At 35.9% G+C, this 25,786-nt stretch overlaps 1 long non-coding RNA gene and 1 pseudogene across 1 annotated transcript; one reads left to right on the top strand and one right to left on the bottom strand.

Annotated features, from left to right (window-relative positions):
- The first annotated feature begins 7,375 nt into the window (after positions 1-7,375).
- On the top strand, positions 7,376-12,647 carry LOC118534809 (S-formylglutathione hydrolase pseudogene; annotated as a pseudogene).
- An 8,708-nt stretch (positions 12,648-21,355) lies between these two features.
- On the bottom strand, positions 21,356-24,292 carry LOC118534807 (uncharacterized). Its single transcript, XR_004916896.2, has 2 exons — positions 24,204-24,292; positions 21,356-21,600 (listed from the first exon to the last, which is right to left on the bottom strand). It is a non-coding gene; the product is annotated as an uncharacterized LOC118534807 (long non-coding RNA).
- Between the last annotated feature and the right edge of the window lie 1,494 nt (positions 24,293-25,786).

Genomic DNA, 25,786 nt, shown 5'->3' with positions numbered 1-25,786 from the left:
GATGCTTGGTAGCAATTCTGGCATCTCAAAAGAAATTGTGGGATGTTTTTGCTTTAAAAAACACATTATTTTCAAAGTTACTTTTAATCAAGTTGATGACATATTAAAACCCACCACTTAAAATTGGTGGAATCTGGAGAGCCCGAAGCAAAGGCCTCTTTAAAAAAAGTCTTTAAAACTCTTTAAAGCCTCTTTAAAAAAAAGTCAAAGCAATAAGAACAAATAAAACAATGCAAAACTTTTGTAGTAGAAGTCCAAAGTTTAAATTATGTGTAAAATTAGAAAAATAAAAACAAAAAACCAGTGAACTCTATCTCATACTCCTGACAGAAGTGTTATTTGAGAGCAATAGCAGTCCATTAAAAGCTGCATGAGAGAAAAAGGGAACTGTCAGTGGACCTAAGATTGATCTAAAAATCGCTTCCAAAGAAAATCAACCCTAAGTGTAAAAATACTGAAGAAGAGTAGTGATCTCATGAAAGGGGCTTAAAAATGTACAGAGGATGTAAGGAAGCAATTGGAAAAGAGTAAATTTTGGGGTGAGATAAGGCTTAAAAAGATGAGAGAGTCCTATCTTGGAAAATTCAGAGTGAATGAGAAGAAGAAGCAAAAGAGGGAAGTTTAAGATCCTGGAAGACAAAAGGAAATAAAAATGTTGAAGAGCACACATTTTTTTTTTTTTTTTACTCCTTACAGAAAAACAAGCAACATCTTGAAAGAAATTATACTTTGCTATACTGACAGAAGAAGGTGTTTTTGAATTAAGAATCTCATAAGGGGTGCCTGGCTGGCTCAGTCAGTGGAGCATGTGACTCTTGATCTTGGGGTTGTGAGTTCAAACCCCATGTTGTGTATAGAGATGACTTAAAAATAAAATCTTAAAAAAAAAAAAAAAGAATCTCATAAACTACCCCAAGCAGGGACACAGTCTTTGTACAAATTACTTTTAAAAGAAAACAAAAATGAAAATAGAGTTTACTTGATGAACTTTTCATCAAACAAAAGAAAAGCAAAGCAGAAGGAAACTATAACACAATATTACAAGCAGAATTAAATATTCTGAAACCAGCATTTGGGAATTAAAGCAAAACAAAACAAAAAAACAGGTTGCATCAAAAATCCAAGAGCCAAGAGTAAGAAGAATTGAGATGGGAGTTGATTGAACTGGAGAGGGAGGGGAATCATATAAAAAATAAAGACTAAATTATGGAGAATCCAAGGAAGAAAAGATATGAGTGAACATTTAATGAAGTGCAACGAATGATAGTAAGAAAACAACAATGGAAATGAAAAATAAGACATTTTTTAAAGGCCAAAGAAAAGTGAGACAGTATTCAAGCAAAGAAGAACTAACTTACGTATAATTGCAGTTTCAGAAGGAGGAAAAATGAAACAATACAACAGAACTAATAATTAAAAGTATAATCTAAGTAGACTTTCTGGAAACAAACCAGACCTGTATTTACGTATTGAAAGGACCCACCAGATACAAGGAAAAATTGACCCACATTGATAAATGTGGTGATATACCCTATTAGACCTATGAGTCTAAAACTATTAGACTTTAAAAATGAGGAAAAAGTTTCTCAAGGCCACCAGGTTAAAAAAAAAATCAAAGAAGTTATAAGAACAAGATAATTAGACCAGCATCAAATTTCTTAGAGAAACATATATGAAGCAAGGCATCAATTGGCAGCATTTTCAAACAGCTCAAAGAAAGGAGGTGTGAACTAAGAATTATATAAAGGCAAGTTGTCTTTCACATATCGGTGCTAATATGCTAGAGAGTAGGACATTCTATACTCAACAGCCTTTCTTGAGAAATCTACTAGAGCAAGAGCTTCTTCTAACCAAAGATATGACTGGTGAAAGTTCAACAAAAAAAGGCTAATGGCACACATTTAATATACTCGGTTGTAGATCTAAGTGAGACCAAAACAAAAATGAGGACAAGGATGGTAGAAGAATATGTTGTATGCTATATTTTATAAATTATTCTTGGCTGAATATAAACAATGCAACTAAAATATGAGAGGAGAAGGGACAGCAAAAGAGGAAGGTAGAATACTTTCATTCTTTCTTTAATATGGGGAATAGGGGAGAGTAAATGGATATCAGAAAAAACTAATAAAATACTGAGTAAAAGGTTAAGAGAGGACTAAAAGCATTTAAAAAAGATATAAGGAGATGGATAACACTAGAACTTTCTACATAGCAAAAGATATTTTAAAAGGTAAAAAAGTGAAGAAAAGATACAATGCATAGAAAAAGAACTCAGCAAATATATATTGTAATTATAAAATAATATGATAGACTTGAGACAATGAATACCAAATTGATAATAAGATCTCAAGGAAGGGATGCCTGGGTGGCTCAGTCGGTTAAGCATCTGGCTTTGGCTCAGGTCATGATCCCAGGATCCTGGGATTGAGTTCTCCATCAGGCTCCCTGCTCAGCGGGGAGTCTGCTTCTCCCTCTCCCTCTGCCTGCCGCTCCCCCTGCTTGTGCTCGTGTGCTCTTGCTCTCTCTGACAAATAAATAAATAAAATCTTAAAAAAAGAAGATCTCAAGGATATATAAAGCTTCAAACTCTGGTAATAGAGTGTACCTCCTCAAATGCACATGGCAGTCACAAAAATTGATCATATATCATGTCATGAGGAAAGTGTCAATCAGGACCATGAAGTACAAATATTATGCATTATCTTATCACAAAGCCAAAAAATAAAAATTACTGACAACAGAAGTCTAACTGGAAATTTAAAAGCTTTCTGTTCAACAACTCTTGCTTAATAGATGATGGGGGAATACAAAACTGAAATTACAGAATTTTTGAAAACTAAGGATAATGAAAACACTATGTATTGGAATCCATTGGATATATTTAAAGTACTGATCAGAGGAAACTTCATAGCCTTAAACATTTTTATGAATAAAAATGAAAGAATGAAAATAAATGAATCAAATTCCCAGATCAAAACACAAGGGAAAAGAAAAACAAAAAAATAAAATAAAACCGAAGAAAGAAATAAGCAGGGAAGTAATAAAGATAAAATCGGGAATTGTTGAGGTTCAGAAGAGAAAACAGTAGATCTAATTCATAAATAAAACCCTCATTTTGCAGCAAAATAAAACAATAGACAAAATACTACTAATTTAATCAAGAAAAAAGGAAGTTAAAAAAATACAAAATGAGAAATTGAGTGGAAACAAACTGAAGCAGAAAGCATTTAAAAATCACAAGGGACTGCTTTATAGATGTCTATACAAATAAAATTTTAAGACCTAGAGAAAATTTCCTAAGAAAATTGTACTTGTTTCCTAGGGCTGCCATAACTAAGTACTACAAATTGGTGTTTTAAAACAAATTCTCATTGTGTTCTTGGTTCACCTTTGTTGCAACAAGAATGAAAAGCATACCATGGTCCAGTCCTTAACTTTTCCTTTTGTGTGTGTCTCTCCATAAGTTCTTAAGGAAAAATGTCTTCTTAATTTATCATTTTACACTTGCAAACCAAGCTTGATGTCTTTGCTTCTCAAGTGCAGTGCATTTCCACTTCTGAATTTCCCCCTTACTCAATAATACCCATTGGTCAAAGAAATTATCTTAATGTTCTAATCTCAAATATATTCTGCTAGTGATGGATTGGAACAGATGGAATAGAGATGGTACTATAATGTGTTAGGTTTTATTGCATTACAATATAATTTTTGGAAATGTTTAGGAAATTGTATGAAAATATATGCTGAAGTTTAAGGCGCAATTGGAGTAGGTTAAAAACCTCATGAAGAATAATGAGAGTTGGGATGGTTCTTGGTTAGAGAGCCAGATAATGACAATTGCGACACTAAAAGATAAAGTCACAGTTGGTAGCTTAGAGTATATTCCTTCAGATATGTGTGCATATACACAACACATAAACATAACACACAATACATGCACGCGCCTTCATTTCTAAAAATGGGGAAAATACTGTTTATACTTATTACTTTGTTTTTATTTTTTAACTGCCACAATGCCATACAATTTTTAACTTTTACTTGATATTTTATGGATTTGTAACAAGCAAATGAATATTTTAAAGAAACAATTTTAATTCCTAAAAAAAACACGATTTTAATTCCTAAATATTACTACATTTTATGACTATTGAGTTTGTATCATACATCTCTTATTGGACATTTATTTTTTAAAATGCTTCAGTATTATAAAAAAAGGCTTTTTGTGAGAAAATTATTCTCTTAAGATTAGTTGTAAAAATAAATGTTCTTTTATAATATTCCCGATATTATAATTGAAAACAAGTCACAAAATTACTGTGAAGTAAAAAAGCACAAAAATGATATACTTGCTAACTAAACCCAAGAGCTTATGAAAACATCAATACAATACACAAAATTCTCATAATCTGAGAATAAGGAAAACACAAATACTCTTTAATATGAAGGGTAATACCTCATACTTCCATACTACCAAAAAGGAAAAAATGGTTTAAGAGATAGAAAGTAAGAGACAAAATAAAATAAAAGTAAGAGATTATAATTCAGGAAGATAGATTACAGATGAGCAAAAAGAAGTAATCACCTCACCTGGAGGTACGGTGGCGGCAGATGAGCAAGGAATTGAGAGACTCCTTGGTTAACACTAAAAGGATATTCCAGAAGAACTATAATAACAGGGGAAGATAAACACTAAGAAGTCATGTAGGGGCGCCTGGGTGGCTCAGTCGGTTAAGCGTCTGACTTTTGATTTCGGCTCAAGTCATGGTCTCAGGGTCCTGGGATTGAGCCCCATGTTGGGCCCTGGCTCAGTGGAGAGTCTGCTTCAGATTCTCTCCTTCCCTCTCCCCCCCCCCCCCCCCCGCTCTCTCTTTCTCTCTAAAATAAATCAATCTTAAAAAAAAAAAAAGTCATGTAGAAGATAACTTATTTGGAGATGATTGTCTAAAACCGCAGAAGGGGCCTGAAGTACAGGATATCTCAGAGTAGATCATAGCCAATGTCAAAAAAACTGAAACTAAATGTTCTGGAAATTAGGTTTCCTCCTGCAGCCACTCTAACGACCAACTGAACTCAGGATATAACTCTCACAGATGAGGGCAATAACAAAATATAGTTCTAGTGTTCACCGATGGCAGCACTGATATTTGCTGATGGTATTTGCTGTCGAGTTAACATTTTTCTACAGTACTACACTTAGATGATATGTAAATTTAGGTTCTGGGCTGCTCATTAAGATGTACCATTGATGGGAACTTTCGTGCCTAACGGCACATGACAACACCATCACCCCTTAAGGGGCCAGAGCTATTTCTGATAAAAGAGTTGCAATTATTACTACTATCACCACAATCTCTTTTTTTAAAGAATTTATTTATTTATTTGAGAGAGAGGCAGAGAGAGAGAGCACTAGCCAGGGGAGAGGCAGAATAAGAGGGAGAGGGACAAGTAGATTCCCCTGCTGAGCGCAGAGCCGGGCGCAGGGCTTAATCCAAGGACCCTAAGATCATCACCTGGGCCGAAGTCAGACACTTAACTGACTGAGCCACCTAGGTGCCCCTCACCACAATTTCTTACTAGAAGTTTGTGGTGACACAAATGAAAAATCTCTATGAAGTGTGAACATAAACATATTAGTGTTTGACACCATCTATTGCTATTGCTTCAGTTTGACTTTTTGCAGGTGGAAGGAGACAGATAATGCATTTGGCCTTGACCCACCAAGGTACTGTCACAGAGGTTGAATACAAAACTCTGTCCAAAAGGAATACCAAGCCCCGAAATCTGACATTCATACTCCCCTCAAATAAGGGTCTGGGAATGGAAGGCACTTGATTTTCTCTTTTGGAGTTAAGCACATGGGCCACTGGAGGGCAGCAGAGACAGAATTTTAACACCAAGGTCATTTAACATTCATTGACCTATTGAAATTCATTTAAGACATAATGAGTGCCTACTATGTGCAAGGCATTCACCTTCTATTATGACCAAAGTCATATGTAAACTATTTCATTGTTTCTATTGTGAAAGAACATTTGACAGACATTTCTATCTGAATCCCCGCTGTGTCTAGTAATGGACTGAAATCTACATATTTTTGCATAGTACAGTTGAGAAGTCATAAAATTATAGAATTTTAAAGATAGGATGAAACAGAACACCCATATCTACTAATTTCTCTCTTGAACAATGTTACTGTCTTTTCTGTTCATTCCTGTGTGTAAAATGTTTATTGGTTTTCTTTTGACCTTTTTGTCAAACTTTAGGAAAATATAGAGGAGTGAAAATGAAAACAAAATTCAACCATAGGTAACTGTCATTAGTGTTTTGATCTAATTCCTCCCAGTCAAATATATGCAGATGTATGTTTATTTAGTTTACAGATTTGATCTTGGGATCTATAGCTATCGCTTAAAATTATGCTGTAACACTGGGGTGCCATATCCATATCAGTAAATATTTAAAGAAAAAATACCAATGAAATAAAACCTTTTCAGAAGTTCAGTATTTTTTATGCTACACTGTGCGGACCAAAACAATTCATCCAGACGGAGTTCTCATCTCTCTACTAAGAGCATATTTCTTTCTCTAGAGTAGTTCATTTTACTTTCTACCCTGCTTTCAAAAAAGAAGGAAAGAAAAGAAAAAGAAAAAAGATATAAGTTGATTTTGGAGATGCCTTGTATTTTGATCCATCATAAAACATAAAGCAAGAAGAAGCCACTTAATATTCTCAGTAGGAAAGATCAGGCATTATTGATTTCAGGATGAAACATTTTCATGATTAATTAGAACTAAAATGTTTGAGGGGGGGGAAGAGAAATATGCTTAAGTGTGTGCATTTACCACCAGATGTCTCAATTCATGTAGTCAAGTACTGAGGCTAAGGATAATTTCCCTTACCTCACACGCTTGCCACCGTAAAATGACCTCACCAAAATGAATGAGAAGAATGCATAGTTCAATTTTCTACTTACTCATTTAGCAAATCATTATCACTAAGATGTGCCAAGGCTGCATTTCACATCATGAGATTTGCAGAGCAAACAAGGCGTAGTGCCTGTCCTTGAGGGGTGTACGGTCTAGCAGGAGTGAGACAAGTAAATCACTTGCTGTGGCAGGTGCTACAAGGTGTAAGGCCCAGAGTGTTACGTGGTGCATAAGAAGTTCACCTGTGCCTGTAGCTCAGGAGCGAGCATTTGACTGCATGAGAGGCTCACCTGCGCACACTTTAGTCCTTGAAGAAGTTTTAGCCAAGGAGAGGTCTAGAAACAAAAGGTCAGGGGAAAAGAGTCAGACAAGGAGAGGAGGAAAAGCATTTGGCCCGGGGAAACAGCATGCAAAGGCCTGTTTTGTGAATGGTTAGTAATTCATCATGGCCAGAGAGCAAGGTGGAACAGCAAGGCGGAAGAGGTAAGCAAGAGTCAAACCATCAAGGTCTTTGTAAACCATTATTAGGGAATTTGAACTTTATCATGCAATTTAACTTTAACTTTACAAAGTGAATTCTGGCTCGTTTGTGGGAAATGGATTCAGGTAGAGAATACTGGAGGATGGAGGTCCATTTACATCTACAAGATGATGAATAAATTTTATTATAAATTATAAGAAAATCATTGATTCATTCCAGAAACTAATATAGAATCTAGATATAGCAGGTGTTTGATGTATATTGAATAGTGACTGAAAGGATGAATAGATCTGTAAACAATTTAACATCCATACTTGGACTTTCTTAGGAAGACAATTGGCCTATTCTTAATTCTGTCTACAACAATTTCAACATCACTATCCTAATACCACTTACTTATATTTCTAAATCAATATCACTGACTCGGAGTTGTACACATTGAAAAATTCAGCTGCCTAATCCTCTACTACCACTGTCAAGAATTGGAAAAGTTTGATTTTTTTTTAAAGATTTATTTCTTTTAGAGAGAGAGAGCATGCGTGGGGGGTCGGGGGGGTGGGAGGCAGAGGCAGAGGGAGAGAGAGAGAATCTCAAGCAGACTCCCCACTGAGCGTGGAACCTGATGTGGGGCCCCATCCTGTGACCCAGAGACCATGACCTGAGCTGAAATCAAGAGTTGGATGCTTAACCAACGGAACCACCTAGGTGCCCTGGAAAATTCTGATTTTTCTCTAAGAGTATGCTTCAGTTTCACAGAGGAAGAAGCTATTTCCTTTGTTTGATTTCTTTTACTGGTGTTACTGCTTCAGTCTATCAGCTTCCCTTGGGGAATTTATTTTGGCAATCTAGTCATTTGTTAAATGTTTATCCATAAAATGGATGAGACTATGTGAAAATTCACCCCATTTTATAGTTCAGATTATAAAATGAGATCTGCATATCTTAAAGGAATATTATTGCACAGATTGTGCATATAGCACATAAAATATTGTTTCCTCAGGCACCAGTTAGCCTTAGGGTCAGAGGGAAAATCAGAAGGGAAATGTCTGATTATAACAAAATATTCATGTAGCACTGTGTTTCTTGGGTAACAAGCATTGTCTTTGTCTGCTGTTTGTTAAGAAACAAGCTAGGAGGAATGGAAGTTCTTTTTCCAATTTATTTTCTTTAAGAAACTTTGATGGAGTAATTTCAAAACTGCCGTGTCTGGGAATAAAATTTTTTAAGCATGGCGAAGTGTTATAGAAGCAGATGGTGCTAAAGGACTTTTTAAATATGAAAGAAAATTACATCCAAACAAAAGACAGTAAGTCAAGGAAACACTTGAGTTATCTATAGCTATTAATATTTTAATATGATCATTTGGTATCTGTGAGGTTGACTTGGAACTGCTTAAATAGATTTCAAATTTGTCTTTTGAATTGCAAGTTAATTGTAATTTGTTGTCAGAAAAATAGGAAAACAAACTTAGTAATAGCATTCCTTCAGGAATTTTTAAAGATGCAAAAAATAGTTTTCACATATAGTCATCAAAGGCACATGATATTTCCAAGACCCAGATGGCTTGAGTAAAAATATTAACATTTTCTAAGCCAAAAGGAAAAAACTTACAGGGATGGAATATTTTGCCTTTTGTACTTAAATTCATCCAAAGATATTCCATCATTTTAATCACACACAAGTATATTTGAAAGAGCCTTCAAACAATTGCAATCCCCCCCCACCCTGCTGGGGGAAGTGGATGTTATTCTTCCTACTTACATATGCAGAAAGTAGCAATTAATGATTCATGAATCAATGAATGTAGGTGATTCTGAGTTTCACAAGGATAAATTAATGCAGGTGATAATTATGGGGTGGTGAGAAACATCAGAAGTTAATTCTTTATGGGTGAATGGTGGGAGGGAAGTGTATGATTCAGGAGGTAGAAGGATTGTTGAAGATAATAACTTTATTTTGGACATGTGGAGTTTGAGATGCCTATGGAAAACTGGATGGTTGATCCAAGTTGTTAATGATTAAACGAGTCAAGAGTTTGGAAAAACGTCTGGGCTGGGACTGGAGATTTGCATGTCATGACTATCCGAGAGTGGATGAGGTCACTCAAGGAGAATATGCAGAGTATGAAAATATGAGGCCAAAAGAGGAATATGCATCAGGAAAGCTTTTAAATGGTGGAAAGAGAGGGCAGAGGCTAGAAGTCTAAAAAGAGAAAGCAGATGACCACAGGATGAGCAGTTTCTGTTACCTACTGACATTAATGGCAAATATTTACCAAATAAAGTTGAGCATGATAGTCTTTACAAAAATGGTGTTCTTTTCTTCACAACCTTGTAATGAACACTTTGAAGTAGAATGTTCTAGCTAATTTCATGTTTAGCATGAAACCAAGATGAATGAAAAGGAAAACAAGGTATGCAAGTATAGAGCATAGAATATTGTTCAGTTTATAATCCAGGTAGCAAGTTCTTGAGGAAAGCCAAAGCTAATGAGGAAGCCAAATGGCAATGTTGGAGCTATGCCGTGGAAATGACAGTTCTGGTCAGAATGGTATATTGAAGGGCTAGCAGCTCCTAGTTTACCTTGTCCAGAGTTCACATTAAAATATTGACGAAAGGGGGGCGCCTGGGTGGCTCAGTCGTTAGGCGTCTGCCTTCGGCTCGGGTCATGTTCTCAGGGTCCTGGGATCGAGCCCCACCTCGGGCTCCCTGCTCGGCGGGAAGCCTGCTTCTCCCTCTCCCACTCCCCCTGCTTGTGTTCCCTCTCTCGCTGTGCCTCTTTCTATCAAATAAATAAATAAACTTTTAAAATATTGACGAAAGGGGCACTTGGGTGGCTCAGTTGTTAAGCGTCTGCCTTTGGCTCAGATCATGATCCCAGGGTCCTGGGATCAAGCCCTGCCTCGGGCTCCCTGCTCGGCCCTCTCCCACTCCCCCTGCTTGTGTTCCCTCTCTCACTGTCTCGCTCTCTGTCAAATAAATAAAATCTTTAAAAAAAATATATTGACGAAAGCCCGGAGATAATGACATTCCAAAACAACAAACAGTGAAGATGAATATTAACAGACCGTTGTTAGAATCTGGAAGAAATTTTCAGTAATTCCTGGGCCAACGAAGGTGGATTTATTTAAAAAAAAAAAAAAATGATTAGTATTCTCTACAGTTTTCACTTTGTGAAAGGAGCTGCTCCTGCCACACAATAGTCTGTGGGACCACTGGAATTACTGGAAGCCTCAACTTCTTCATTAGTAAACCTTACTAGGATTTGTTTGGATTAAAGGAGCTAATGCAGACTAATTGCTTATCAGAGAACTTGGTACAAAGGAATTAATAAATAAATAGTAGTTCTTAAATGGATCTTCTCCCAAGTTACCAAAAATTACTGATTAAAAACAGGAAAGAATGACCATTCAAAATAACAAATGCTGACAGTACGGGTTGACAGCCTATTGTCAGAATCTGGAAGGAAGTTTCACTAATCACTAGCTTGAATGAAACTCCGTTTATGAAACGAGTGGTTTTTTTCTTGTTCTTCACCCCATGAAACGAAGCTATTTATTATCATTATCACCAACATCTAGAACTTACTCTATGCCAAGCGCTGTGTGAAGTGTATGATTCACTTGGGCTCTAGACATCCTCATCCATCAACCATGGTCAGGGCATCTGGATTCTATGGAATCACATGCAAATCATGAATTTTTCTGGAGAGAGGATCTATAGCCTTCATAAGCTTCTCGAAGCATTGTGTGCCCTCCTCCTGCCCCCGTAGACTAAGAAACAGTGTCAAGTAGAACCTTCTCATTTTACAGAGAGCCCAGATGGGCTGTCACCGATCAGGTCTTGTTTACTTGTATTGATCACCTAGGGCCTCTATACCATCAAACATGAGCTCTCAGATTGGTGAGAATAATCCTAATTTGCAAGAGAGAAATATACATATTACTGATTTTATTTTTACAAAAATCTGCTAAATATCTTATTCCTGCTTTTGAAAGATGGCCTTGTCACATTCTTTGTCATTTTCTAATAGTTCTCTTTCTTGCCATTTTTATATCTGCCCCTTCCTCTAAAATCTAGAATCTTGAGTCTAAAAGGTTCAGTTATCACACTATAGTGCCATTTTATTTGGTTATTTGCTTATTTTCTCAGAATTTGGAAGTCTCACATTCAGATGTTTCCAAAAAATCCAGCAGTTCCTAAACTGAAGCCATTGCTTTAAAATGTGTATGAGAAGGACACAAAAGGAACCAAATGTTCTCTCTCCACCCTATTATAAGAACTTCACTATCCAAAAAATAGAAAGCCCTTAACAAAACTCAGGAATTGATTTGTCACTTACGTAAAAATGGATAAACACTTGCAGAGTAGGAGTGTAAAAATTGTTAAGCCTGCTAACTTCAAGCCTAGAAAATAAAAAAATGAAGTGGTTAGCAGAAACAGAATTATAAAATTGTAATATTAGAACTCTTTTGTGAAAATGGCCCCCAAATAATTACTCATGAGCCCGATGGTTCCAATTTTTACTGTATAGGCACTGATTTTTAAAAACGACCACAAGACTTACATTTTTTAAAAAGATTTTTGTATTTACTTTAGAGAGAGAGGGAGAGAGGGAGAGAATCTTCAAGCAGACTCCCCACTGAGCACGGAGCTTGACTCCAGGCTCGATCCCACCACCCATGAGATCATGACCTGAGCCAAAACCAAGAGTTGGACGCTCAACCAACTGAACCACCCAGGAGCTGCAACTACAGAATGTATTCTTATGTAACTGTGGAGCTTTCCCAACTCATAAATGCCCATTTTCCAGTGGACCCCTCCAGGATGTCTATTTTTGGCCACTCCATGGGAGGCCATGAAACTCTGATTTGTGCTTTGAAGAATCCTGGAAAGTACAAATCTGTGTCAGCATTTGCTCCAATTTGCAATCCAGTGCTCTGTCTTTGGGACAAAAAAGCCTTTAGTGGATATTTGGGGACAGATCAAAATAAATGGAAGGCTTATGATGCTATCCATCTTGTGAAGTCCTATCCACATGCTCAGCTAGACATAATAATTGATCAAGGAAAAGATAACCAGTTCCTTCCAGATGGACATTCACTATCTGGTAACTTCATAGCTGCCTACACAGAAAAGAAAGTTAATGTTGTTTTTGGGTTACAAGAGGGTTATGATTATAGCTACGGCCTCACTGCCATCACATTAGACATCATGCAAAATACCCAAATGCATGAAAAACTTCAGATAAGAGAATTTCTTCAGGACTATAAAAAAATGTAATAAACAGAAATGCAGGGAAAAAGGATTTTAAAATGTTGGATTTCATAGTGCTAAAAATGCATCATCCATAGTTGAATCACTTTCTGAATAAACATATAAAACGTGAAAAAAGTAATTTTGAATTTTTCATTCTATGACATTAAACATTTTTTCGTAACTTCTCAACAATCATGAAATTTTTCTCATATATCCGTGTAATGATATTGAAATTACAGTTGAAAACTTACTTCAAAATGGTGCTTTGGTACTAAATTTTTTATTCTCGCTATGTCACAAAATCGTATTTATTTCATGAATGCCCTACTCTAATAGTTAACTTCCTGTGCTCTGATCTTTTGCTGTATAAAGTGTGGTCTTCGGATCAGCATTAGTATCTCCTGAAAGCTTATTAGAAATGCAGAATCTAATCCAGTCCCACACCAACTGAAGTAGACCTGCCTTTTAACAGAATCCTCTGCACCTGAAGGTGATTCATATGCACATGAAAGCAGTGGTTCTCACGGTATGACCTCCAGAACAACAACTTCAGCTGGGAATTTGTTAGGAATGGAAATCCTCAGACCCCATCTAAACCTACTGAATCAGCAGCTCTAGCGATCTGTATTTTATCAAACTCCTGCTGATTGTGCTCATGATAAATTGGCTGCACGATAACGTCATTCTGTTGCACAATAAGGTCACCTGGGGAACTTTGAAAAATCTTGATGCCCAGGTTGCAACTCATCGAGTTAAATCAGTCTTTGTGGCTGAGACCCAGGGTTTTAAAAAATTCCTCAGGCATTTGGGGCGCCTGGATAGCTTAGTCAGTTGAGCGTCTGACTCAGTTTAGGCTGAGGTCATGATCTCATGGATTGTGAGATCAAGCCCTGCATGGGGCTCCTCACTCAGCGGGCAGTCTGCTTGAGAGTCTCTCTCTCTGCCCCTCCCCCTCCCTATGTGCACATTCTCTCTCTAAAATTAAACCTTTTTAAAAGCATTTTTAAAATTCCTCAGGCATTCAAATTTGAAAATCCATGTTTTAAAGGACAGTGACTATACAAATTCATTTTTGATTAATTAAACTGCTGTAGTTCTCAGAATAACCGTGAATTATTTGATGAACTATATTCTAGCAGAAAATAATTGGCATTTTGATTTATCTGTTGCAGAAGAGTTTTTTTTTTAATTCTTCATTCACTCTGCACTCTGTTTTTCTTCACTTGACCTGCTGTAAATCCTCTGGTGGCATTGGTGCCACAAATATGGAAAACACTTCCAAGTGAAAATCAAGCCCTAAATTTAATACTCCTAGGGATTTAGAAAGGGAAACAAGAGAACAAAAGAGGGAAATACCTGTTTAAGTAAGGGGTAGAGCATAAAGAAGTAATTATGTGTAAGAGGGATGGTAGGCGGTGCCTGCTAGCTGTTGAAAGACAGAAAAGAGGGAGCAGGAGTTGTATTTTCTTAGAGAAGCACATACCACAGATTTTGGTTACCAAAAAAAAAGGGCAAGGGCTCAGCTCAGAGAGGTGTTGGTGCCAGCGTTCAGGTGTTTCTGCAAAGTTGGGGATGACTTCAATGAGAAACTAGTAGTCAACATGTAACTAAGAGAAGTCTCATTTGGAAGACACCATAAAGACCATGTCGTCTTGGTCTTAAATCATAGGGAAGATCCTGGATGGCAGTCAGAATTCCCAGGGAATGTGGGAGAGGAATGAAGCCCAGTTCTAGTGGTTTAAAGAAATTCATATTAATTATGGGGGCGGCTTTTGGGAGATTCAAACATTGTAACTTTTTGGCTCCATTAGTGAATCTATTACAAACTCCATTGCTCTTGTGTTCTCTCAAAATATTGCCAGGAATGTAACTCGTCATACCTGTCAAGGTAGTAGCAAATGCTGCCTGAGAATATATATTTGTCCAGTATTAGTATTAGTTTGGGGATACAACTCCAAAATTATAAGAAATTGGTAAAAAGCGACTTAATCATTTTTCAGAGATAAGAACTATGCTTTTGGTATATGTATTTTCCATCTTATTATAAACTCACACAAACGAACTGGGAAGTTGACAAGAGAGGAGGAGCCCTAGAAGTCAATCCATAAACCAGAATCTACAGGCATTAAGGGGTATAAATTATAAGGAAGAGCTATAGCAGATGTCCTTTTAGTGTCCTAATCTTATCACAATTATTTGAGCAAGGAGCTTAGTTCCTCTGAGGACTCTGTTGGTTCTTCAAAGCAGGAAATAAAGCTCATGAGACAAGCTACATGCTAGTGATTTGGGGAGTAGTGTGGTTAGATGAAAGGCCCTTGATTGAGGGCTTGGCCATGTACAGAGTAGCAGACAAGTGCTTTAATCCTTCCTGAATGTGCACTAATACCAAGTGCACACATTGCTGCTGAGGAAGTTTTGGCAGCAGATAATAACAAGAGGGACTCAAGCTAATCAGACATTCTTCAAAAATTTTTCTGTAGAAGCCTAAGTTGTCTAAGTTTCTGAAGATTATATCAATTCTCCTCTCAACAAAAATAGTCATGGGGCGGGGGGGGGGGGGAGATGGTGAAGGGATGAAATTAGAAGTTTATAAGGAAAAAGGGAGACCAAAGAATCAGTGGCCAAAATTTGGAACTAAACTTTGTTGGTAGCTGGAGGGTGGAGATGGGAAATCAGCCTGAGGCTAGAGAAATAGCACCTGGGAGTAGGCAATTGTCCTGAATAAAGCCTGGAGAGTTTTCTGAGATGAATGCCTTCTGGTCACCAAAAATTTGGTTTGGAGTGACTTCTGGTAGTTCATAGTTTTCAGGAAATTGGTCCATCTCATCTAAGTTGTTGAATTTATGTGTTTAGAGTTGTTTGTAGTATTCCCTTACTGTCCTTGTAGTATCTGTGGGATCTGTAGTGTTATCTCCCCTTTGATGTTGGTAATTTGCATATTTTTTCCTCCATATTTTGTCTGGCTAGAGTTTTATTAGAGATCTACTTTTTGGTTTGATTGATTTTCTCTGTGATTTTTCTATTTTCCAGTCCATTTATATCTGTTAATATATTTGGAGACTACACTCCCATAGTAATGTATGTATTATTTCCTTCCTTCTGCTTATTTTGGGTTTAATTTGTTCTTCACTAGTTTCATAATGTGAGGTTAGATAACCAACTTGAAACTTTCTTTTTGTTAAATATAAGCATTTAATTTTACAAAGTTCTCTGTAAGAACTGCTTTAGCCACATCCCATACATTATGATATGTTGCATTTTCATTTTCTTTCAGTTAAAAGTATTTTCTAATTTCTCTTGAGATTTTTTTTCTTGGCCCATGGGTTAATTTCTAAATGTCTTCGAATTTCCAGATGTCTTTCTGTTATTGATTTCTAGTTTAATTCCATTTATATTGAGCACATAGTTTGTATGATTTCAATTCCTGTAAATTGATTAAGACTTTTAATGGCTTAGAATAAGATCTATCTTGGTGACTATTCTATGAATATTTGAAAATAATGCATATCCTGCTATTGTTGGTTGAAGTGTTCTATAAATGGCAATCAGTGTTAAGTCTCCTTTATCCTCGCTGGTTTTTCCATTTGATTCTTCTATTGATTACTGACTGTAGGTATCTCCAACTATATTTGTTAATTTGCCTATTTTCTCTTTTAGATCTGTCAGTTTTTGCTTCATGTAGTTTGATACCTGTTGTTAGGAGGTTATACATATTAAGGATTATTATGTCTTGGAGAATTCACCCCTTTATCAGTATTTAATAATTAATTTAATGTCTTTTGTTATCCTGATGTTATTTCCTGTTCTAAAGTCTACTCTGTCTGATGTTAATATCACTACTGTAGTATTCTTTTGATTGGTGTTTTCATAATATATCTCTTACCTTCCTTTTACTTTTATCGATTTATGTTTATATATAAAGTAGATTTCCTGTAGTCAACGTATAGCTGAGTCTGCTTTAAAATCTAATCTGCCAGTCTCTGTTTTTAATTGGAACATGTAGAAATGTAGAAGCCTTCCATCCACATAGGTCCCTTTATACTCCTTTCTTTATGTTATAGATTTAATATATATTCACATACATTGAAAGCCTCACCAGACAATTTTATACTTTTTGCATTTGACAGTTATATTTAAAGGACTCAAAGGGAGAAAAGTAATCTGTTATATTTACCTTTATATTTATCATTTCTTTTTTTTTTTTTTTTTTTTAAAGATTTTATTTATTTATTTGAGAGAGAGAGAGAGAATGAGAGACAGAGAGCATGAGAGGGAGGAGGGTCGGAGGGAGAAGCAGACTCCCTGTCAAGCAGGGAGCCCGATGCGGGACTCGATCCCGGGACTCCAGGATCATGACCTGAGCCGAAGGCAGTCGCTTAACCAACTGAGCCACCCAGGCGCCCCTATATTTATCATTTCTGTCACTCTTTATTTCTATAGTTCCATGTTTCCCTCTGGTATCATTTTCTTCATCTTTAAGAGCTTCCTTTAATATTTCCTTTAGAACAGGTCTGCTAGTTCCTAGTTCTTCTAGTTTCCCCTCACCTGAAAATGTCTTTATTTGCCATCATTCCTGAAGAACATTTTTATTGGATATAGAATTTGGGGTTGACAGTTCCTTTTTTTTAGCACTTGGAAGTCGTTATTTCATCGTCTTTGGCCTCCATGGTTTTTGTTGAGAAATCCACAGTCATTCAAATTGTTTCTTTGTGTGTTTTATATTATATTATATGATAATAATATATATATATTTTTTGTATTTTGGTAGTTTGATTATGATATGTCTGATTAAGCATGGGGTTTTGTTTTTTTTTTTTTTTTGGTTTATCCTATATAGGTTTCTCAGAACTTCTTGAATCTGTAAATTTATGTCTTTCACAAAATTTAAGAAGTGTCTATCTATAATTTCTTTAAATATATATATTTTTGCATCAATCAATTTCTTCTCTCTTTCTGAGACTCCAGTGACATGAATATTAGAACTTAGATATTGTCCCACAGGTAACTGTGACTTTGTTCTTTCTTTTTTTTTTTTTTTCAAATCTTTTTTTTTGACTGCCCTTCAGATTGGATCATTTTTATCTATCTCTTTTCAAGTTCACTAAATATTTCCTCTGTATCCCCTTCTGCCATTGGAACCATTCAGTAATTTTTTTTGAATTTCAGATAATGTATTTTTTAGTTTTTAAATTTCTATCTGGTTCATTTTTACAGTTTCTCTGCTCAAAAATTCTACTTTTCTATGCATTTTAAGAATATTCACCTTTTTATGGAAGAAATGCCTCTTTGTAGGTGGAATGTTATCTCTGCATGCAACAGTAAAACTTAAGAAAAAAAAGAAAAAAGGGGAAAAAACAGTTTGAACACAAAAGCTCTATGGAAGAAATGCCTCTGTGTAGGTGAAGTGTTATCTCTGCATGCAATAGTAAAACTTAAGGGAAAAAAAAAAAAAGGAAAAAAGAAAAAAAAAACCAGTTTGAACACAAAGGCTCTTTGGAAGAAATGCCTCTATGTAGGTGAAATGTTATCTCTGCATGCAATAGTAAAACTTAAGAAAAAAAGAAAAAAGAGGAAAAAACCAGTTTGAACACAAAGGCTCTATGGAAGAAATGCCTCTATGTAGGTGAAGTGTTATCTCTACATGCAATAGTAAAAATTAAGAAAAAAAGGGAAAAAAAACAGTTTGAAGAATATTCACTTTTACCATGGGTATAATAGGGAGCATGAGTATAATAACTGCTTTAACATCTTTGTCTGATAACAAATATCTAGGCCATCTTGGAGTTTGAATTTGTTGATTGTCTTCTCCCTTGAAAAGTGATCAGATTTTTCTTTTTCTTTGAAGTAATTTTGGTTATATCCTGGATATTTTGGATATTATATTGTGAGATTCTGGGTCCTTTTAAAATTCTTTGGAGATGCCAATCATTTTTATTTTATTTTAGCAAACAATCAATCCAGTTAGATTTTAGACCACAAGTTCTGTCCCTATTTCTGTGGGTGGTGATTCTGGTATGAGTTTAATTTTCGAAGACTTTTCTGTGTTGCTTGGGTCTGCTGCATACATGAACTGTAGAGATGTTAGTCAGAGCTGTGGGTAGTGGTTTATATTGTAGCTCAGTTCTCAAAGCCGTTCTTCTTTGTGTCTGTTCACTCACTTGTAGCTCATGAATGAGAACTTGTATCAGTTCATACATAGAATTAGGGAATCTTCCTCTAGCTGTCTACTCCCTGGAATTTCCCTGATACTTTCTGTCTCTTGTAGTACCTTTTCCTGGCTCTCTGGCTAGAAAGCCAGAATTTCTTTTGGAGTTTTATCCCCCCACCCTGTGTGTAGACTGTGCTATCAGGACTGCCCTCAGAATGAAGTAGCAAGAGAAAAGAGAGAAAAAAAAAATAATGCTGATTCCCTCCATACGCTTTGGACCACAGGGGCTATTGTCTTTGTTCTTAGAGCCAAAGACATGAGCTTTCTCTATAAATTTTAGGTACTCAAATTGCTGCTGCCATGGCAAATTGCCCTAAGATTTGGTGGCTTTACATGACAAACATTTAGTATCTGACATTTCCTGTAGTTCAGGATTTTAGGTGTTGCTAGGCTGGGTTTTTTGACTCGGAGCATCTTGCAAGGTTGCGGTCATGATGCTGCCCAGGGCTGCAGTTATCTTAAGGCTTGACAGGAGAAGGGTCTGCTTCAGAAGATACAGCTGTTGACATGCTTCATAACTGTTGACAGGCTGCGGGTCCTTGTTGGCTGTTGGCCAGAGACATGAGTTCCTTGCCATGTGGACCTCTCCATAGGGCATCTCATGACATGGCAGCTGGCTTTCCTCAGAGCAAGAGAGGGAGAGAGTGAAGGAGAGTGAACAAAATGAAAAACAGAGTCTTTTGAAACCTAATCTTGACAATGACATCCCAATACTTTTGCCATATTTTATTTGTTGGAAGTAAGTCATTAAGTCCAACCCACATCCAAAGGAAAAGAATTACAAAAGGCAGGGATATCAGGAGGCAGGGGTCATTAGGGGCCATTTCAGAAGTTGCCTACCACACTTTCTTCAACTAAATGCCTGGTGTGCATGATTTTAAAGAGCATATTATATCTTCAGACCTTTTCCATATAGCATGGAAGAATATAAAATACTGGCGCATGTTTGGTTTACTTTCTTTCCTGGCAAACATAGATTCCATCTGGGTTCAATAGAAATTAAGGATGTTGAAAAATGCAAGACAGATCTAGAAAGAGCCAAGGATATGGAAAATAAATGTGGGTATGTTTGGTGCATCATTTTAATGCTAGAATCGTTTCCTAGTCTGAATATTGTTAGGCAAATGAAGTATAAGAAACATCTGGCTAGAGGAAAACAAGGCACAGATTAACAGGATGAACAGAAGTTAGTGGAGTATGTTATTTCATTTTAAACTGTTCAAGTTTGCAAACATTGTAAGTCTGAGATCAAATCACATTCCATAAGGGATAAATTAAGCTACTGCAAATTGGTCCTTTATCAAGTAGTGAAATAAGAGAGAAGTTTCTATTTTTGTAGACTTTACATCAGCTTAAGACCCATTGAGTACATTAAAGCTCTTTGAAGGATTAGAATCCTTAGCCATGAGGCTGGCAAGTTGAAAAATAGGTAAGAGATCCTTAAAAGTGACAGATTTGCTTCTAATACTGAGTGACAGAGTGTATTTTCCAAAGAGGTCCATGATAATAATTTTCATTCCTCATGATTTTCTACAGTGTGATCTCACTGCTTCCCAATCAAGAGGTAGAGTCTATTTCTCCACCCCCTTGAATTTAGATAGGCTTGACCACTCAAGTATGGCGGAAATGATGCTATGCCATCTCCAGTCATCACTTTTAATGGACCCAGTGGTTCTGCTTCCTGCCTACTGAAGCTGTGAGCCAACATGTCAAAAGTCTGGGCTTTTCTTTTGGAGAGAGAACTACATGAAGATGCACTGAGTTTCAAACATGTGAGTGAAGAAGCCATCTTGGATGTCTTGGTCGGTTGAGTCTCTAGGTAACTCCAGCCACAGCCTCTGTGAAATTGGAATTCATCAGAACCAAATGATCCCAATTAACTGACAGAATCATAAAAGATAATAATAATTGTTCTAAGTTATTAAGTTTTAGAGTGGTTTATACACAATTGATCGTCAGAAACCACTATGTACTTAAAGCCAGAATTTGAAAAAACATTTTTATATTAGACATAGACATTTTGGGAGGTTTATAATATTAAATTCCTTAACCATAGGATACCACTGATATATATTTCATAGTATCTATATTCTTGGTTCTCAAACTTGAAAGTTTCCTAGGAGTAATCTGAAACTTGCGCCTCTGCATGGAGGGCAGAGAGAGATTGAAGAAAGAGGTAGACCACTCCAGATTGATAGATGGCAGGTTTAATAAAGCGAGAGAATTTATATACAAGACTTGTTGGCTAAAAGATCAGTAGACCTCCACGCCCACCCACCAGAATGTTAAGAGTTTATTTAGGGGGCGCGTGGGTGGCTCAGTTGGTTAAGCGACTGCCTTCGACTCAGGTCATGATCCTGGAGTCCTGGGATCGGGTCCCACATCGGGCTCCCGGCTCAGCGGGGAGCCTGCTTCTCCCTCTGACCCTATCCCCTCTCATGCTGTTTCTCTCTCTCTCTCAAATAAATAAATAAATAATATATTTTAAAAAAAAAGTTTATTTAGAGGCCTTAACTGTGTTTAGTGACATATTCCATCCAGATGGTCTCAACAACACATTGCTCTCTCAAGGCTGCTTCCTTGAAAATGCTTCCCACTGGGGGAATGGTGGGCAGAAGATACATTCCAAGGACAGGGGAGATGGTAGGCAGCCTCCAGTTGCTGGGTCCTGCTCAAGGTCAACCAGCAGTCACATCCTCTATATGACTTCCTCCCAACACTATCTGGATATGGATACAAAGATATATTCTGTAACTTAAAGTATAACGAATGAAATAACCATCCATTAACAATTGCTCTACCTTAAGATAAACATTATTTTATTTTTATATGTTTCCTTGCATCGTTTTTTTCTATGTATATTTTTTTTCATTCACATTACACAAATGTGTTTCTTGCCTCCCTACCTCACAATTTAGCGGGATGTATTGAGCATTTTTAGAGCATTAAACTTTTTTGAAAACATAAACATAATAATTGTAAATTTTCTTTGTATGCATCAAATATGCTTTATCTAACCATTCTCGTATTATTTTAAGATTATTGCCAATATTCCCAACATGTCACTTTTGTAATTAGTAGCATAAATCCCAGCCTTGCACATAAATGTGTGCTCATTTCTGATTATCTTCTTTGAGAGGATGCCTTGTTAAAGAATATGATTATTGTAATTTTTAAAAAAATCATATTATTGAATCAGGCTGGCAAGGCTAAGCATGTACAACAGCCCCACTTTCATCAAACTTTAGGAATGGCAGATAGATTCCATCTGGAGTACCAGCATCGATTAATTAGTAGTGGTGACCTGGCACTCCTTTATGAGAAGGACTGTAAGACCACATGTGGGCCCAGCAGCAAAGAATGCTAAGATAAATTAGTGATGTTTCACTTCGATGAGGGATGGAAGAATAGAAACACATGTGCTTTGTGTCTGCTACTCAGCCTTAGCCAGTCTAGGGCTGAATATATATTCAGTAATTCTTGCCAACGTTAAATGCAAAGAAAAAAGTTTCTTGTTTTTATTATAATGCCAAGTTCCACAATTAAAAATGTGTTTGAATGGTTTTTCATATGCTTGGTGTCCATCTGTATTTATTCTTTTGTGAATTGCTTTTCCATTTTCCTTTGTCCATATTTTCAGTTGTCTTGCTAATGTAGACTTACAAGGGTGCTTTACATATAAGGATAACAAGATTTCTTCTGCCATTTTCCAATCTGTCTTTTTCCTTCTAATTTGTTTAATGATATTTTATGATGAATAAAAGTGTTAATTGCTATGTGATCAAATTAATTAACGTTTCTCTTCGTGGTTTTGTCTTTTGTTTGCATGTTTAAAACATTCTTTCCTGCTCTGAAATCTTATAAATGTTCATCTGTATATTCTTCTGTCTTATTTATGATTTAACTTATATTTATCTCTTAAGTCCATCAGAAATCTAATATCCTCCTAAGGCATATTGAATAGAGACAGCCTAAAAGAGGGGATAAAAAAGACTAAGTAAGAAAATAGCAAGCAAACTGAAAATAGTGATATTGATAATAATAATATAATAATAGTAATAATTATAATAAAGCTGAGGAGCCATCCAGACATAGTAAAGTTCAAAGAAAATATGCTAAATGAGTAAAGGCTAATTTTATGTTGCTAAAGTTTGAAGTTACCTTGTTAATGAGTGTTTCTTTATTCACTGTTCTGAACATTTATGCATAAAACTTAATATATCACAAAAATGTAAAGCAAAGCTAAAAATGTAAGTATAAATTGTCAAAAAATGACTATACCAGAGTTTAACACACTTTCAGTCTTGAACAGATGGGATAGATTAAAGTGAACAAGGATATAGAGCACTTAGATAATGTGTATAGTAGAACTGATTTATAAGAGAAGAATTTATATCTTAGAACTAAAAATGTTTCAAAACCTAATGACATATATTAGATCATAGAAGATTTCAATAAGAACAGACCTGTTCTATGGCCTCAATGAAGTAAACCTGGGAATTAATTTTAAAATAGGTTAACAAAATGTATAAACAAACACTTGGAGTTAAAATAATAACATAAAAATAAAATAAAATAAATCACCCACTTCAATAATTTCTGGGCCAAAGAGGAAATAAAAGTCCAATTATAGGGTGTTTAGAAAATAATCATGCACTACACATAAGATTTAGCTAAAGCTAGACTCAGTGGAAAATGATATTTCTAAGAGCTCTGTTTAAAAAGCAGAATAAATAAAAATAAATGAACAAAGGATTCAAGTCAAGGAACTACAAAAGAAATTGTTCAGGGTAAAAGCATACGTTAATGTATCAGAAAACAAAAAGTCCAAGTGTTGGGTCTCTAAAAAGCACAATAGATAAAATGTTCATGCAAGTAATCAAGAGAAAAAAAGTAAAATGAGCCATATATAATATTGGAAAGAAACTAAATGACACCATACATGTAGAAGAAAATACCATAATTGGAAATGCATGCTACTTAAATCTCTGTTAATAAATTTTTAAATTTACATTTAAATTAAGGACAATTTCCTAAGAAAATGTTAATTACTAAAACTTTCTTAAGAAAATATATAAAACTTTAAATGAACAAATAACCTTGGAAGAGTAATGGAGGAAAATAAAGTTGTTATTCAAAATATAAAGTAATGATTCCAATTCTGTGCAAGATGGAATAAGTTTACTCCACCCTGTCTCTTCCCCTGAATACAGCTATAAAATCTATACAGGAGGCATGGAGCCACTCTTTGAGGACTCAGAAAATTAATAGTAGCAAGGGACTTGGGGAAGAAGATCGGGATTCAAAATGCGAGCAATGAGTTTACCATTTTCTTCCCCTCCAGGATTCCCCAGGGTTGAATGCAACAGTCTGAAACCCGAAGTAGGCAGACATTGATGCAGAGACATAGCGTGTTTGTTTTTCCTCTCTCTGCTTTCATACTTCCCAAACCTCAGGCAATCTCCTAACAGCTGCATAATTGCAGAGGCTGCCATGCAACCAGAATTTGCAGGAGCCAAATCTTGGAGGAAGAACATTCCTCTCTAACCAACAGAGTTGTAAATCCAGGAAGATGTGGGGAAACCTTTCTGTCCTGCCATTTGGCCCAAATGCAATCGTGTCCCAGGAGTGTGCAGGAGAGCAGGGTAACTAAATTATCAGCTTTTTGGGTAGAGGATTGAAAAGGGGGAGCCCCAGAAATTAGGAATATAATGGGGAGGTCATGGAAAGCAAAGGGCTTGGGATCTTCTTGGCTGCTCATGCATGGATTTGATCTTGATTAGTAACGGAATGCCACCCAGGTTCCAGATTGCCCACTGGGGAGCTCACACATAGGAGAAGGCCTAATAGCATTGCAAAAACTTTGAAATCTGAACTAACATTGGAACTAACACCCATAAAAGGCTCGTTGGATCTTGTGACCTGAAACTTCTCAGGTTAACTGCCAACTAAAATGAAAACATCAACACTTCCTAAGGGATTTAAACAAGATCCAGAATCGCATAACATTTAAAATATCCAGGATACAATTAAAAATTACCATATAAAAAAAGAAATCACAACTTGCATTGGAAAAGATGGTAGATATTATGATTATATAATTGGAATTACATCACAAAGACTTTAAAGAAGATATCATACAAATGTCACAACAACTATAAACACTCTTGAAACAAATGGAAAAATAGATTATTCCAGCAAATAGAAAATACACTAATTGGGCCCAATAGTAGACTCAAGGCAATAGAGAAAGGGGGAGGACTATCAATCTACAATTACACATAATTTTATAATTATACATGTAAGTATATCTATATCTATTGATCTACCTACATATATTTATAGGTCTTTATATAATCTGTATCTGTATCTGTAGATATAATATACATCTTCAGCAAAATTTCCTTTAGGAATTAGGGTGAAATAAACACATTTTCAGATGAAAGACAACTGAGAGGATTTGTACCAGTAGATCTGCTCTACAAAAATTTGTAACAGTTCTTCAGACAGCAGGAAACTCACAATTTCAGGAATGAAGAAAGAGTAAGATGTTCAACATCACTAACCATTTGGAAATGCAAATTAAAACCATGATGAGATACCACTACATACATATTTGAATGGTGATATATATAAAATACAGACCCCCCCCTCCAACACACACAATACCAAATGTTGGATGGGATGCGTAGCCGCTAGAACTCTCACACATTTCTATTTTTATCGTGAATGAGAAATGGTACATGTACTACTCTGAAAACATTTGGGCAATTTCTTATAACATTAAGTATACTTTTGCCATATGATCTAGTAATCCCATCCTTGGGTATTTAGCCTAAATAAATGAAATCTTAAGTTTACACAAAAACCTGTACACAAACTCAGAAGAATCTCAAAGTTATTATGCTA

The sequence above is a fragment of the Halichoerus grypus genome, chromosome 14 (genome assembly GCF_964656455.1).
Source record: "Halichoerus grypus chromosome 14, mHalGry1.hap1.1, whole genome shotgun sequence".
Classification (NCBI taxonomy): Eukaryota; Metazoa; Chordata; class Mammalia; order Carnivora; family Phocidae; genus Halichoerus; species Halichoerus grypus.
This window is presented reverse-complemented; position numbering and strand designations above follow the sequence as displayed.